At 43.0% G+C, this 17090-nt stretch overlaps 2 long non-coding RNA genes and 1 pseudogene across 3 annotated transcripts in view; 2 read left to right on the top strand and 1 right to left on the bottom strand.

Annotated features, from left to right (window-relative positions):
* LOC306642734 overlaps positions 1-6321 on the top strand; it is a 73307-nt gene extending 66986 nt beyond the window's left edge. The window contains exons 4-5 of the long non-coding RNA XR_013758637.1: positions 4759-4917; positions 4955-6321. This is a non-coding gene — a long non-coding RNA (uncharacterized lncRNA). The remainder of the gene's footprint in view (positions 1-4758; positions 4918-4954) is intronic.
* Positions 1-17090, top strand: part of LOC306642732 — a 563182-nt gene that overhangs the window by 233889 nt on the left and 312203 nt on the right. The gene's annotated exons all lie outside the window — the stretch shown is intronic.
* LOC306642706 (SREBP regulating gene protein-like) lies at positions 9788-15453 on the bottom strand (annotated as a pseudogene). Its single transcript has one exon. The product of its transcript is annotated as an SREBP regulating gene protein-like (transcript).

Genomic DNA, 17090 nt, shown 5'->3' with positions numbered 1-17090 from the left:
TAAGCTAGTAATCCCCAATATAGAAGTAAGATAGTTTCACTTTAACAGGGAAGTGTTGGACCAGAAGAGAGGCTTCCTGAGATGCAATCATTTACAAAATAAATTGTTTTTATTTTTATAATAAAAATTTTATTTTATGATAAAATAAATTATTCCTGGATATTTTTATAATAAAATTTTATTTTTATAATAAAATAAGTTATTCCTGGGTAGATTATTCCTAGCAAAAATGGATAGAATGAACCTTTCCCCTCCTTTCATGAACCTTGTAAGAATAGGGTATAGTGGCTGGCAAAAGTCATATATTGGACTGTCAATCATCTGCCATATTGATTAGTCATGCTTATTTAAAATATTCTCAGCTGGGGAGATAGCTCAGCAATAGAGCATTTGCCTAGCATGTACTAGGCCCTGGGTTCAATGCCTAGCACTTTAAACAGCAAAACATTCTTAGCATTAGATATTTTTAATGGAAGTAAAAAAAAAATATTAAAATAACTTTCACTTCTCCTATTCTAGCCATGTAAGTTGGCTGCAGTAAATGATACAGATTTCAGCCCTAATTTGTAAAATATTCCAAGAGTTGCTAACATCCCAAGAACTATAGAAAGCTGCCACCAACTAATAAACTACCAAAGTAAATGTAAACACAATGTGGTTCTCATTTCTTTCATATAATCCCAGATAACCCATATAACTTTATAAATATCTTATGAAGATAAAAACCTTAAAAACCTATCAAAATCATTTATAATATTTAAATGCAGAAAGCTCAAATTTCTTTCAACAAGGTCACAAATCACCCCAAAATTGTGGTCACACAAACAGAATGAGTGGAAGGTTTAAAGTTTAGGACAACCAAAGAAGCCCCACATAACTTTTTAAATATAATCATTTACTCAAATATACTGTAAATGGGAATGGTGATAACACAGGAAGCAAAAATAAGTTTACAAGTAAAATTTCTGGAAGTTCATGAAAACAGTACCATCCCATATTGCAGATGCAAAATGAGAAACAGTTCTAATGGGGTTAAAAGTTCTCTTGGTCTTGCAAGGTGCTAACTACTTCCACCTCCTGTGTCAGAAAATTAATCCACAGGAGGAGCTGGTGGATCCCGTCCATTATGAGGACTGGTTGACTTTCCAAATAAATTGAATCCTTTTCAGTCAGGACGTCTCAACATGAACAAGATAACCACAATAACAATTCAGGCCTCCAAGATCATAGTAATGCTGATGCCACTGTCACCAGAATCATTGTACACATTGACCAGTCTTCTCCTTGCATGTTTGTGACGTCAAACACATTTACTAGGATCAAATCCACCTTCTGCCGTGGTTCCCCAGTTTGAGTGACTTGATTGTTTAAATCCACCCAGACAACAACCCATGTGGCTGGAGGGTGGGGGCCAGATCCGGACTCTGCAGAAGGACCACCCTGGGCTTCCAGAATGCTGCGGCTACTTGGGACTCAGCTTCCAACAGTACTCCTGGCCACCTGGGTCCTCCCGTCCTCTCTTTGAATTTGTTGGACTACGTCAGTCTTAGTCACCAGACCCTGACCTGCTGGCTCCTGTGGAGCTTGGCGTAACATGTTTCAGCCCCTCGAGACCCTTCAGGCCTCAGCTGCCCAGTGCATGCACCCCCACTACTGTGGTGGGCAGCTTTAGGCCTCTTCACCACATCAGGTACTGGGCCACACTTTGCATTGTCCTTCTGTACAATCCTGGGGGTCTGGAGGAGAGAGAAAAGAGAAAGAATGATGTGTAATAAGTAAGCGGCCTCAGGGTCACATTTTTTAAAAATTATTGGGACATTATATTATATATAATACTATAATACTGGGATTCCTCCTTACCTATGTGTACATGTGCATGACAGAACAACATAAAAAATTGGACAATTTTGTTCTCTAGTTTGTCCTCTTTCCCTCCCTGTCCTCCCCTTGGTGTTCAGGGTAAACATAGGACACTTCCTTTTCTGACTCTGGCTTATTTTTCTCAATATATGCTCTCATGTTCCATCCCACCTGTTTGCCCCACAATTGGGTCATTAGTTCTGTGTTTAGCCAGAGTGTCTTGAGGATACTCAGCCCACCCTGTGGAGAGGCCAGTGGGCAGTGGAGACCTGCCCACACCACTCAAGAGAGGGCTCAGTTGACTGCAGCCTCATGAGAAAATTTGGGGCAGAATCAGCCAGCTTCACTACCCCTGTTTCTGACCCTCAGGCAACTGTGTGAATGAACATGTTGGTTGCTTGTTGTGGTTTGGATCTGGCATGTCCCCAAAGTCTCTTTATTGAAGTCTTGTCCCCAGTGCAGCAGTGTTCAGAAGTGGGGTTTTTGAAAAGTGATTGAATCATGAAGGCCCCCATCTCATCAATAGATTAATCAATCCAGAGCTGAATGAACTACTGGGAGGTGGTGGGACTTTGCTGGAGGAAGTAGGTCACTGGGGGTGAACCCTGGAAGGTATTCCTTGTCACCTGTTCCTACTTCTCTCTTTCTGCTTCCTGGCAGCTGTGAGCTGAGCAGCTTTCCCCTGATATGCCCTTCTGTGATGCTGTTTCTGTTTTGGTGCCTGCTGACTGAAATCTTGTTCTAAACAGTTAAGTCAGGCAGTGTCTGAACACAAAGCAATAGATGACTAATACAGAGTGATGTTCATCTGTGAAAAACTCTGCCCTTCCCTCCATGTGCCTTCTCCACTCTGTCCAGTCACTTTGAGCATTCTCAGACACACACTCATAACCCAAAATGCGTCCTTTGCTCACTAAGGACTCTTCTAACTAAGGTCTCTGACAGCTCCTACGAGGCTGTGGCCTTCCCCTGTCACCAGGCTCTCTTTCTCTACTAGCTTAGAGCCTGCCCTCAGTAAATGTTCAATTATTGTTTGCTTAGTAGATCTGGGTATTTGTTTCTTCCCCAGAGCCTGAAAAATTATGCTTTGCTCATAGTGAGTACCCGGTAGGCTATTGTTGATCAAGTAAACAACCTACAAAACTTATTGCCATTTCAAAATTATCACTCACCCCTTCAATACTGACATTGATCAAACATTCTTCATCTGATAATCTGAGTATAAAAGCACTTTAAAATGTACACTTGTCATGCAAATTAATACTTATAGTGAATTAAAAATCAGAACATTTATAGTTGGAATTCTACAAGGAGAACTTTATCTTGTCCAGGTAATTATACAAATTTTAATATACTTTATAAGGCAGAGTCACCTAAGTGAAGGGTTTCCAAATTACAGTCATCAAGAAAGATCTGGCTTCTGTCCTTTTGAGAGCAGTATGAGAAAAAACATAAGTGCCATTTCTAAAGTCTGTCACTGTGAGAAGCTCAAGTGATGGTCATTTGTGTGTGTGTGTGTAGTGACTACAGGCATGGAAAGGGTCTAATCAACTCACTTCAGTGTCTGCTGCCTGCCTGCTTGTGCCACGTGCCCTGACAGGTGCTGAGGTACAGAGGAGCAGATAGCATAACAGATTCCACAGACACACTAAGCCTGCTTCCTGCCAGGTCCTATGCTGGTATTTGCAAAGCTCACTATGCAGTGGTAGAAACAGACATGGATGCAAAACCATCCTGAGGTCACAGCCATTTGAGTAAGGAGCCTCATATGTGGGACACTGATCACTGTGACTGACCACTGAAAGAAGCACTTCTTCCAGAGGCTGACTGTGACCCCTCACATGCTCACTCAACTGACAGATGCTGTGCACTGGCTATCCAACACTGTCCCTGGCACACACAAAGAGGATACTAGGAGGTGGTTCAAGACAAATCTGCCCACATAGAGCCCATGGTGTAGCCAGCAAGACAATGAGTCATGTGATTGGATCTTAGAGAATAAGGATGGGGTGCAAAGGTTTTCTAGATGGGGTCAAAGAGGCATTTTGGTTCTCAAGAACAGGATCTAAAAAAGCAACGAGTGGTAAAAGACAGCAAGAAATGGCCTGTCAAAGGAGGTGACAGAAGAGATTAGGTGTATACAGCCAGAAACAAGTCTGAGATCACCTCTGAAGTGGTAGCAAGGCTGCCACAAGAAGGCAGCAGTGTGTTTACAACAGTGCAGGTTCAGCATCCCAAGAGCCAGCAAGGAAGCTGAGACATTGCTAGAGTTTAGCAGCAGGGGTGCTGGTGCCATGCCCATGTTGTTCCTCTGAGCTTACCACTGAGCCTCACACAAAGTACGTACTCACTCACTGGACAAGCACAGGAGGTGAAGAGTTTATAGAGTAGACTGGGACCTGTGGTGGTCCAAAGGAAGTCTAGAAAAACAGGTCTGGCTCTCACTGCCACCTGGATTCTCCTCTCTGAGCAGGACTCTGTGTTTGATATGCAATCCCTAACCAAAGTCAAGATTGGGTTTTCTATGCAGAATATCAGTCCTAATGGAGATGAAAAATATTGAGCATTAATGTTTGCATAACACCTCTGTGAGGAAGGAGTCTCCCATGTGCACATCACGTGGCCCAACAGTTCCACCTGCCATCTGCTTCCATGGCAAGGACATCTTACAGCCTTCTCATGAGAGTAGTAGACAAGACGTTCCAGTGTTGACCCACTGACTGATGGTGTTAGGTAACCTTTCTTAGAAAGAGTTAAGCTACTTATTTAGATCCTTTGTTCATTTCTTCCTTCTTTTCGTAGACCTTTCCACAAAGGATTTGAAGAGACCAAAACATAATTCTGTTTCATGGTATGGGCCCAAAGTTACCTCATTGTTTCTTTTTTGTTTTCTTCTAGGAACACTGGAGCCAGAAAAAGATGTAGTCCCAATCTCAGAACAAGAGGTTCCTGCAGGTTGGCAAACCAGCAGTGACAAAGAGTGTATTTTCCTCGTGAATTGATTCAGGTAAGTGTTCACAGGGCCTTTCTCAACCTCCATCATCTCTGTCACTACAGGTTGTGAGCATGTCCCTCATCATCTCTGTCACCACAGGTTGTGAACAACCCCTCCAGGTCCACCCCTGTGCAAGGGGCCTTAACCACTGATCCCACCCCTCTTTTAGTAACAGAAAAAAGCTGGAAGCTATTGCAAGCACCATACAAAACCTGAGGCTGCCCAGGGAAGGCCAGGCCAGGTGGAGAGAGGTCTCACATTTACCAGACTCAGGCCTGACAGCAAAGTCAGGGATGCAGAGGCAGCCCTGTCATCTGCCTGCAGGGACCTCTGAAGACCTAGCTGTGGCAGAGCCAGATGACTGCCTGGGTTTCTGGGCCAGCTTGCATTTTGCAGTGAGGAGGGGCTCAGAGAGGGTCGATGAAGTATCTCCCTGGAACCCTGGCTGAGGTCTTCCTTAGAGGAAGACCTAGGACTCACTGACACTGTCCATAGAGCCAGCTGAGGGACTCTGGAGATCATCAAGGAGGGTTGGTGGCCTCAGTGATGAAACACAGTGACTGTGGGAGATGGATAAAGGAGGAACCAAGAAGATGAGGTGTTCCAGCATGGAGATTGTGTTGGGACAGCCAAGGATGGCAGAAGGGCCCTGCCTCCGACCCAGGTGTCCTCATAATCATGATAGTGATTACCTTCTGAGCACGTGTGCACTTGTCCCTTACCCTAACCCTCCAACTGGGGAGCCAGTCATTTCTCCTCCCTGGGGAAACTGAGTCCCAGTGTGTGGGCAAAGAACAAAAGGAGTCGGGTATGCCATAAGTAGCCAGTACTCCATTGAGGTTGAGGGGCTATAAGAAAGAGCCTCTCAGAGTAGAGAATAGTTCTCCCAGATCCTAAGCATTCCAACCTCTTTCCCACTTCTCTTCATTCCCCCTATTTAGGGTGACAAGAGGAGACCTGCCCTCAAGACCTAGGTCTTTATCTAGGTTTTTCTCATGGAGCCTTGAGCAACTCAATGAGGCTCTTGGTAGTTTCTGGATTTGTTTCTATTTCTGTTAAATGGGATAGCTCCAGCCTGGGGTCAGACAGTGCTGCTCAGAGGGGCTTGGCTACCCACCCATCAGGCCGGGCCTAGCCTAGAACTTCAGTCTCACTGCAGAGTTGAAGATGCCTGCAGGGGCCTGGCAGCCACTCTCGAAGCTGTCTCTGCCTGGTCTCACCTCCTCCCTCTCTGCAGTGTAGTGCTGGTGGAGGTGGAAACTCCCTGGGGTTGGTCACTCGTGTCTGTTACTATGCATTGCACAGAGACCTTTGGGAAATTCCTACAGGAAGGCATTCTATAGCACATTGGTGGCTTTCAAGAGCCAATGGGATCAGCATCAAGCAACTTGGGAAAGAAGAGCCCATGGTTAACAACCCTCACAAAGAGATGCATCAGATGCTCCACTGTAGAGCTGGGAGTGGGAGTGGGGGACCACACACATACAGTTGTGTATACTGAAGCCACACACACAGCAGGAAACTGAGCAACCCATGAGTTAGACATAAAACAGAGACTTGCTTTTTTCTATGGTGTGGAAAAGAAAAACAAAACAACAACAACACAGTCAGTTATGATTCAGTCTGTACCAAAGGCAAGTATGTACATAAGGAACACACAGATGCTGGTTTCCAGCCAGGAACCATCCATAACCACCAGTGAGCTCTGGCCAAGGCACCCCTTCCAATGAGACAGCCTGTCAGATATTCCTCCCCATTGTTACCCTCTCTGGGTGTTAGCAGGCACCTATGAGAAATGCAAGGGAACTTGTCACATTGTCCTGTGCCACTCTAAAGACAGAAAACACCACTGAGGAATAAAATCCCAGCAGTGCCCAAGACCACCCAGCAGAGCTTGTTCCAATATGCCATTACAGGTATGGAGAAGTTGCCTGCCTCCTCTAGGGCCACTTGCACTCAGAAAGGCTCCACCCTCAATGGCCCCATAGAGCCAAACTGCAGCCAGTTCATGGTTATGTCTGGCCCATGATTGGTACAGCACCACCTGAGGTCCTCCACTGCATGAGCTGCTTTGATGCTCCATTCTAGGTCATGGTAAATGATATTGTAGCTAAATCAAGAGAGGACTGTAATCTATTACAAAACCTTGACCTGCAATTCATTTCTCAATGGTTCTGCCAGATGAACAACAGTAAATAGGCTTCTGCCATTGCCCTGATCAGTCTTGATCACTGCCTTAATTCAGGCATTGTAGGACCAAAGACCAGGAAAGAACACAGAATAGCACAGTTCCTGTGTCATTTGGAGCCACCCAGATGTCAATGGGCAATCTGGCAGCAAGGATAAGAACCTAATAAAGGTATCACATAAACCTGTTCTGAAGCAGGGCACATCTGGCCTGGGAATTGCCGGATTCATTCAGCCATGGTGGCTGATGACCACCTCAGTCTATCCAAGGCCTGAAGAGACTCAATGACTTTGGGTGCTACTCTTAGAAAATGCAGTACCAGTACCAGTTGCAAGTTTGGGAGATAAAACCAAACAAGAACAAACTGAAATCAATCCTTTTCAGTTGTGCAAAGGGATCTGTTGCTAGTAGACAGTATCCAAGTTAAGGGAAATATTGTTAGAGGAGTGTTGGAATTTTGAGCTCTACCCCTGATGTGCAGTCCTGCTCCTGTTTCCAAGCCTGTGAATGGTTAAGGAAGGGCTAATTCTAAAGAGTGCACATGAAAGCAGTCACTGGTATGGCCTTGAGTAAATGTCAGCCACGTGGATCTAGAGACATGGGGTACAAGCTGTGGATGGCAGCAGCAGGAGTTCCTGGGAGTGTGGGAGGGAGCTCTACCAGTGAGGTGGCCAGCAGGACAGACCAGGCCAGGAAGCCTCTTTCAAGATGGAGGTGCCTCTTTCAGCTTCTTGGCCCAGTGCTCCTTGAAGGCTCCCATCATCTGCTTGTGAAAGCCTTCTTTAGGCCAAGTCTAACCCTAACCACCCCAACCTGATTATTTCCTCCAGACTCACTAAGACAGGATAAGCCTCTGGTCTACCCAGACCACACTAGTTTTACACACACTGCTGGCAAGGTATCCTATTCTTTTGCTCTGCTCACTCGCTTATCCTCCCTCCCTGACAAGGATAAAAGGCAGAAGCCCAGTTCACCATCTTGTTCCCTTAACAGTTGCTGGGAAATTTCTGAACCATGCAGATTCACATGGCAGTAGGGTGATGGTTGATGTCCTTGACACCTGATGGAGTCGAACTCTTCACCATACAAACTCATGGGTTCTTTCTTCCTTGGAATATGCTCATCTTTCTCCTCTCTGGTTCTGGCCCACTTGGCTCTACCTCTGCTTTAGAGGCTTGAAAGACTGAAATTTGGCTCCAGTTTCTGTGGAGTTGAAAGTAGCATTCGTGGCTCAGGTGTCTGAAAGCCAGTTCTGGCTTCTGAAAGTTGAAACCACCATAGCCCACCAACAGTGGCTCCAGCTTCTGGAGAACTGAATGAAATTTCTATAGTTGGATCACCAAAACCTGCTTCATGTGTGAGGACTCTCATCTCTTCAGCAGCTATCCAGGGATGTCTGACCCTCATTCTGGCTTCTGGGGAGTTGAGAGAAACTTCCATAACCCACTAGCAGCAATTTCCAGTAGCTCTACTGTGATTCCAGCATCTGGGAAATTGAGAGAATTCCTGTAGCTGAACCACTGGATCAGGAGTACTTAGTTGGAACCCACACACTGTAACCTGTGTTTTTGGTATTTTCCTTGCACTTGGAGTGTGCCATCCAGGCTCTTTACTCCAATAGGCTCATCCATTTCATCTCATACCTTTCCTTCTGGCCCTGCATATGTAAGTTGGTATTGTGTTTGGCATATTTAATTCAGCATTTCTTGTAAACAGTTTCTGAATAACTTTTAGGCTATAATCATAGGGTTAATTGTGGAGGCTGTTAGCAGCTCTCCATCTCTTTCCCCCTGCCCCCTACTACTTTTAATAAGGTAATGCAGGTTTACTTGATAGATCCATTATCTCAAACCATCCTAGGTAGTTGTAATACTTAGAAGTTAACTCATAGGTTCATTTGAACAAAATATAATTTTTAAAGTTGCCTCTAAAAATAAGCCATTGTAAAATCACTGTTTTAATGTCCAGAGGGGAAATTTGATTGATTTCTTTCAAACCTGACACCCTGAATAGCTCCCTCTGGGGCCCAGCCTCTGGTATGGCAGGCTGCTCTTGTCCATAATCAGAGTCCATAGAATGAATGTTACTACTCTCTTTATATGGACACTTGTTCCAAGGTTTGACACCCCTCCCTAGCACCACTCATTATGGGACACCAAATTTACAGTGGTCTTAGATACAGGGAACCCTGACAGACACTCAAGAGTCCCTTTTAGGTTATGTATTGTGTAATTGGAAAAAATTCAAACTAGATGATATAAAGAAAGATTTTTTTCTGCAACACTGCTTGGCCTCTATATATGCTTGATGGTTAAGAGGATGATTTTCTTGTTTCAACACCATTCACAACTAGATCTCTACTGCAAAAACAAAGAAAATGGACAAAAGGCCCTTATTTGGAGGTCATTTTGGCCCTCAGTCAGGATACATAAAAGATTACAAAAATATGCCAGACTCCTATGGCCACACTGGCAATAGGAAGACTGATTGTCCCTACTTTGACATGCCTACTTTAAAGAATTTCTTATGAAGAACTTTAAAATAATCCTCCACTTGCAATTACAGGGAGCACCTACAGGTTTTGATAATTTTCTCTCTTCTGAATCTCCACTTGTACTAAAAATAAAGGTGTTTTCAGAATTGTTAGCGTACATTTTTGCCTAGGCGACTAGCCGACCAAAGCTGTATTTTTTCTTTGTTGGGTGTTTGAGGGATGCAATGTCTATTGTTTTCTCTATTTCAGGTATGATGACTCTTACTGTATTCTCTGACAATGAAGCAACTGAAAATGACTGATATCTTGATTTCCATGGGTAATCTACAATCAACTATTAAAATACATTAAATATTTATAAAACTACTTATCATATAGTTTAAAATCTGAAAACTATATGGGAGGTAAAACACCTGAGTCATTTGTAAGTTAAAATGTTTTCAAAATTTCCTTGAATATACCCAAGTAGAATGGTATGGTACTTTCCTACATACAACATTATGTTTTTCCTACTATTCCAAAGGATTCTTAAAAATTATTTTACACGGAAGAGCCCAGATCAAAATAGCAGTGAACACTAGCCCCTAACAAACACAAGTTCCTGGTCCCTGTGTGCGTGCCGAGACTGAGTCTCCCAGGGACGATGACAATACTCCCAGCTCAGCCTGCAGTTCTTTCCTGCCTGGGCCCAGCCAGAAGTTCCAGTCCACTTTATAGAAGAGTTTCACCAGTTGCAGCCCAGGTTGTGGGTGAAGCCAGTGGACAGCACAGAAGTGGTCACAGGCAAAGTGTCCCCACACCACCTTGTCCAGGACTGGCCTGGACCCTCTGGCAATGTCTCAGTGCTTAACCTGCAGCAGGCCATCACATGGGGAAGAGCTTGAGTGAGCTTTCTCCCTAATAGTACTTGACTATGAGGTCCCATTAGGTTTTCTCATGCTGCACACTCTGGGAAGACTTTCTGCACTTAGCCAAGCACAATTGGAAGTGATCTTCCACAGCCATGAAGAGGTTCTGGAATGCCACAACTGCCCTGTTGAGGAGCGCTTCAGGAAGAGTTCTTGTTGGGTTGCTGGCCCAGGACATGCATTACTCGTAGGTGTTGCAGCAGCCATTGGCCAGGCAGCTATTGCAGCAGTACTGCTTTGTGCTGGGGATGCTTGACATCACAGCAGTCATTGGATTTCTTTTGCAGACAAACCCTAGATCATCCATGATGAGGTGCTTCCCTTGAAAGGAATTCTGGCACTGAATGCTTTGCTGGCTGCTATTGCCCATGTTAAATTGTACTTTCTATGGAATGGATTGGTTGTGGTCCTGAGACTGGAGGAGATTTCTGTCTCTCACTGTCCTCTCCTCCTGCTTCAAGGTGCTGCTGAGGATGAAGACCAGCCAGAGCCTGAAGGCCAGGACCAGCATGGACCTCTTCTCCAGGAGGCAGTGCCACACCATGGCAGCCAGGTTTACCATCCTGGTTGAGATGGGTGTGCTGCAGCCAGAAAGTGGAGCAACACCAGAGGCTGAGACCCAGTAGCATAGCCCCTTCATGCCCAGCAGCCCCACCACTTGCTGCAATGCTGGCCTTGCAGTCTGCAGCCCAGCTTGTAAGTTAAAATATTGAAACATTCATTGCTAATTATAAATTCAAATATTCTTTGCTTCTTACAGACTATAAAAGACAATATATTTGGGTATTTTAAATGTGATTTTATAAATTATTTTATGTAAAAAGGAGTAAAAAATTTATATGTGAAAAAGTAAAAATGATAGTCTACTTCCTGGGTGTTCATTCAAATATAGGATTACTAAGAATTAAAATCTTATTCACTTGTAATTGAAGACCCTAAAAAGTAACCCCTGAGGAGCCTTGACTGACCTTCATGGTAGAAATGCACCATCTGCTCAGCCTTGAATGTCCAAAAGGAAAGTATACCCAAAGACAAACATGCCATCATATGGGTAAATGTAAAGTCATATGCAAAAGACTGGGTTTAACTTTAGGGATCTAAACCCCAAATGTGGGGGCCATCCCAAGACTAGTAACTCCTCACTTCTCCAAACAACTAGATTCTATGAGTTAGTGGTTACCAAACTGTTTTAAAACAATGGCCATGACTCCTTTGGTAGCTAACAAGACCTCCCAATTAACCTTGGGACAGCATGTGAAGTTCCAGGTCCTCCTACCAAGTCCAGACAAGTTTAGAAGTAAAGAATCATCACTGGTTCATAATCATCACTGTTAGACACTCCTGACATCAAACATTTGCAGGATGTCAAACTTTAAATCTAGCTACTTTATTCCTTAAATGAGCCCCTATACAATACCAATGTGTGGACATTATTGAACAAACTTTATAGCCAGTTAAAACTAAAGGATGTGCCTATAGATAACTCTGTGACTAAATGATTCACAGGTGGAAGCAGTTTTATAAAAATGAGCCGTAAAAGCAGGGAATGCAATAGTTACTGTGATAATATTATAGAAGCAAATGTTCTCCCCACTTACACTTGTGTCCCAAAGCAAAACTCATCAGTTTTATTCAGACCTTACAGTTAAAACAAGAAAAAACATCCATACAGATTACTCATATGAGTTTCTGTTACTTCCTTCTGCTATTCAGAAGGAAAGAAAGATATTAAGAGCTAAACATACCCTCTGCATCTTCTATCACCAAATTTCTCTTTGCTTCCCAGCATCTTGCGGGCTTTGACTTCTATCCAAGGAACAAATGTTTGGGGTTCTTCCCAGATACATAGACAGGGCTTAAGATGGTATATTAAAGTGGGAGTGCATTTATAACCAAAACACTTGGGAGAGGACTGGTTTCTCTTTTGACATGTGTTGTCCCTGAACAAATGACAATCTTTTAGAAAAACAATGACCTCAGGACACATTGGCACAAACATGCTAGAGGATGAATTCCCATAGGAATAATAGGTGCAGTCACATCTTTTGTTCCCTGGATTAGTGTTTTAGTAAGATTTTCCATCACTGTGACTAAAAGAACTGACAAGAACAATTTTAGAGTAGGATCATCAAGTTTACTTGATACTGATGGTTTTAGAGGTCTCAGTTCATAGACAGCCTCCTATATTAACTCAGGGTCTAAGGAAAGGCAGAATATCAGGGTGGAAAGATGTGATGGAGGAAAGCAGCTCAGACCATGACAACCAGGAAGCAGAAAGAGCTACAGTTGTCAAGGCACACCCCCAATGATCCACTGCCTCAAGCCATACCTTACCTGCCTATAGTTAGCCCAGTTCAACCCTACCAAGGGAATAAATCCTTGATTATCTTATAACCAAATCATGTCACCTATAAATTTTCTTGTGTTATCTCACATATGAACTTTTGGGGAATACCTAATATCTGAACCATCATAACAAACAGCTTTACCTACCTTGAGGTAACACTAATACGGTAAAAATAGAAGGGCATTCAATTTCTTTTGATCTGAGCATGGAGGAGTTTGTGCACACTTAAACTCCACCTGTTGCACTGGGGTAAACTCCTCAAGATAAGTAGTGGTTCATATTAGCCCAGTATGTCAGTTGTCCTATGTATTAGTTTTTAGAGGTGTCTTATACATTAAACTGAGCAACTAATTGACCACTTATGGTTACTTTTGAAGTAAATATTATATTTGTAGAGTGTTATTCTTTGGAGAAAGGTAATTGGTGATGAGATCATTTGAAATATTTAAAAATTTATTGTGAAAACAACGAACTACTGCAAAAGTCACTTTTACTAAAAGTTCAATGGAACACCATATGTATGTACTTAAGAGGGATGTAACATAAGAAATGCATTCATGAAAGTATTTTCTTTAAGTAGTTGGTCATTTTATATCTAGGAATGTGCTATATTTCAAATTATTGATGTTTGAAAATAACTGTCCCCTGAACAGGACACTGGGACTATGTATAGTGCTTAGAAATGTGGAGTGTGTCACACTGCTGCCTGGCAATGTCTAACATGTTGCCCCTTGTGTTGGATTGTGGCAAAAGCACCCAAGAAATTTCAAACAATGATCTTTATCATGGTAAGGTAGTACTCCAAATGCTTTAAGTGGTAGAGAATCCACTGTTCACTGGTTATGACTTGTTTACATACCTTTCAGATAGCACTTTCGGGGAGGATTTTGTACGTAAGTGACAAAAGAGGCCATACAGGTATTATCTGAAATGACAATAATGATGATAATACAAAGGCATATGATTAGATTGGATGCAAATAATGAAATTGTTCTTGTAAAATTGTAAGATTAGAAATATTTTATTGGTGCATAAAACTATGATAGAGAGGAACAACCTGGCAACATCTCAGCATGAATAAAAGGAGTGGAACAAACATGATTCAACCAGAAGTAGTGGGTACTTGTAATAATCTGAATGGTACTATGGATAAACATGATTGGTTGGTTTCCAAAGGGTATTAACCTTTGTTCACTCATATAACTGGCATGGGTATTGTAAATGCAGAGACTGTTCACAAACTTGGGAACAACAAAAAAAAAATCTCATAAATTGGTAGGATTTCAAAAGAGACATCTACTTAGCCTACCTAGAACAAAGCAATGAGAAAACACTAGGAGGAAGAAAGTATAATACTCCTGAACGTACTACTGTGTATGATGATATCAGATTTGACATGAGAAATCCTACTTCATCTTTAAAACACCAAGAAAGATGAAGGTGTTACAATGAGCCATTTTATATAAAACAGGCAACATGTGGCTTCCTTGTATGTCTCCTTAACCCATTAAGTCTCAAGTTTTTCCCTTACTAATGATAAGGATAAAATCTCTCAGGGGGAATGAGAGTGTAAGAGACCAGAATGGGCAACAAAATGGCACATAAATGCTAAGCCTTAATTTATAATATTACTACAAATCTTTTCCTACTCTTTTACCTTAACAATTCATGGATTATGTCATTTTATAACCTTCCATTCTTCATCAGATCAACCATAAATAGGTGTTGATCAACTGGGCTTAGGATGGCTCAGAAGATATCACAAAAACCTTCCACACGAAGGAAACTCCTTTGAAGCATTAAAATGAAAATGCTAGTCCTTCCAACCAGCCAGTTACTGGAAGCCTGGCTCATTCTGTCTCTCTCAATCAGGGCTGTTCCCTTTCTCATCAATGTAAAGTCCCCCCGCTCCAATCCATTAAAGCCTTGCTAATATATCCATGCTCTTCTGATTAAACCCCTTTGGCCTGAATGAGGTAAAATTTCTGGTGAATCAGAAATTCTCATCTTCACTCTCACCACAACAAAGGCCTCTAAGCCAACCAGGTCCTTCCTGCTTACCCTGAGTTCACAGTTGAAAAATACCCTTTGTTGCTATCTGATGTGTCTCCCTGTTTTTATTACCAACAAGAACATACAGGTCAGTAAAACAGAGCTTCTTTGGGTATCCAAGTCCAAGTACTAAGCAGAAAATTCCCATGAGTCAAGCAGGGAAGTGGACCAGCAAAATACAGAACAGAGGATGCCTTGGATGACCTCTCACACAGACCAGGGGGCCAGGGAGAGCTTCTAAGACTAGGTGACATCTAAGTAAAGCTTCCTGCTTGTTGGTCATCACATGCTGAATTATTATTTCCAAATCACTGCAATAAACACTATTTCCCCCTTATTGGGCACCTACAGTGTACCAGGCCTCAAGCTAATTGTCTCATACTTCCAAATATTGCCACCCACTAACTAGTAGTGATAACAACAGTTCCACAGATGAAGCATGAGTGGAGTAGAATAGTTAAAGTCTGCCAGGATCCTGCAGCCACAGTGGCTGGGCTGGAGTTGAAGATATCACAAATTGTTCCGGGTAGAAGAGTCTCAATGGCAGAGCTCAGACTCTTAGCTTTATCAGGAGAGGCATAAGCTTTGACTATTTATTTGCACCATGAAAGGAGAAACTAGCACTTCTTAATGATAAATAAAAGGATAATTGAGAAAGTGTTAATGGTTAATGGTTGAAAATCTTCCTTTGACTGATGTTAAAGTGTCCAAGGCAGTGGACACTGGACCATACACAGGAAGTGGGTCATAACAGGGATCTATCATATTCTCCTTGTCCTCTGTCTTCAAACTCTCAACCAACCTCTTGTGAATAATGACTTTTCTCACAGTCTCTACCCAGCTGATCATTTGAGATTTTCTATTTAGAGCCAGCTGGAATCTCCTAGAGAACAGATGGACTTGCACTTGCTTTTCCATAAAAGGGCACAGTCCTCTTGGTGGCATGCACTATGCCACACCTGAGTCTCTCTTACCCTGAGATGAGTCAGCCAGGTGAGGATGAGCACTGTGGGGAGGTATGACAAGAAGGCAAAGATACCAATGGTGATACCTTGAAAATAGGACAAACACACAGGATCTGCAGGAAGAAGGGTAAGGGACTAAGAGGGGGCACACAGCAGCACCAAGAGCTATCCCTGAGGCCAGAGTTCTGGACATGCCTTGATGACACCCTCCTGTGGGAGCCAGAATCCAGCCAAACATCCATAGACCTCTGAAGGTAATTGTCCTGGAAGAATTGTCCAAAGTCTGGTGATTTCCAGTTGCTTACTAAAGTGCTGGACAGCTCTGGGACCCTGTCAGAAGTTATTTCCTCCACAGACCCACTCCAACCTACGTGTGGATCAGGAGGGACTCCTCAGCAAGGCTGGCTGTTCAACAGTTCATCAGAACACTAGGGGCTAAGCCTGAAGTTCTGACTCTTGTTCTTTCAGCAGCCTTCTTTTGAAAGCCAAAGCCAGCATATTTTCATCCCATTGAAGATGGCATCATGTGTTCACTTCTATCAATGTGCATGCACACCCATTATTACATCAAACATTAAGGATCTCTATTGTGAACATGACACTTTGGACAGTTGAGAGACCGAATACTGTCCTCCAGTTGACATTGTGTAAAACTGACAAAGGACCGATATCTGGAATCTTCCAGCGTGTCTTATGTATCTACAGGAGAAACACAGGCCTTGCAGGAGGTTCGGGAAAGGATATTAACTTGAAATTTTAGGACTTAGGTAGCTCTTTGTCTTTAGAGACTGGCAAACCCTGGAGAGTGGGAAATGCCTAGTGTGGAATATAGGTGAACAAGTAGGCCTCACTGTAAGCATTGGTGGAAAACAGGAGACAGTCTTCCTACCACCAATCAGATAGCAGTTAGGTCAGTAAGCCCACATGGGCCCTATGACCACATAGCTATTATGCTGCTGACTTGTATCCCCACAGAGATATTAGTTTGTGTTCCAGGGAAGGCAAGTGACTGTGCCCTGGGTAAAGCACATTTTACTTTGTGGCCCAGAATTACAGTGGTACAAGGATGTGCAGGCCTGGGTGGACACATTGCAAGCTGAACAGAATCAGGATGGCATGGGATGCGACATGTAGATTAAATAGGGATGCCATTAACAGGGACAGTTGCCAATAAAATCCAAAATATTAGAAGGGAGGAGAAGAGTATTTATGAATGGGAAAAACAGAATGGGAAAGTGGAACTTGCCTCTGCCAAGTTCTCTCTTCCAGAATTTGGAGGCC

Source organism: Sciurus vulgaris (genome assembly GCF_902686455.1).
Source record: "Sciurus vulgaris genome assembly, chromosome: 13".
Lineage (NCBI taxonomy): Eukaryota > Metazoa > Chordata > Mammalia > Rodentia > Sciuridae > Sciurus > Sciurus vulgaris.
Note: the sequence above shows the minus strand (reverse complement) of the source record. Positions and strands in the feature narration are given on the sequence as shown.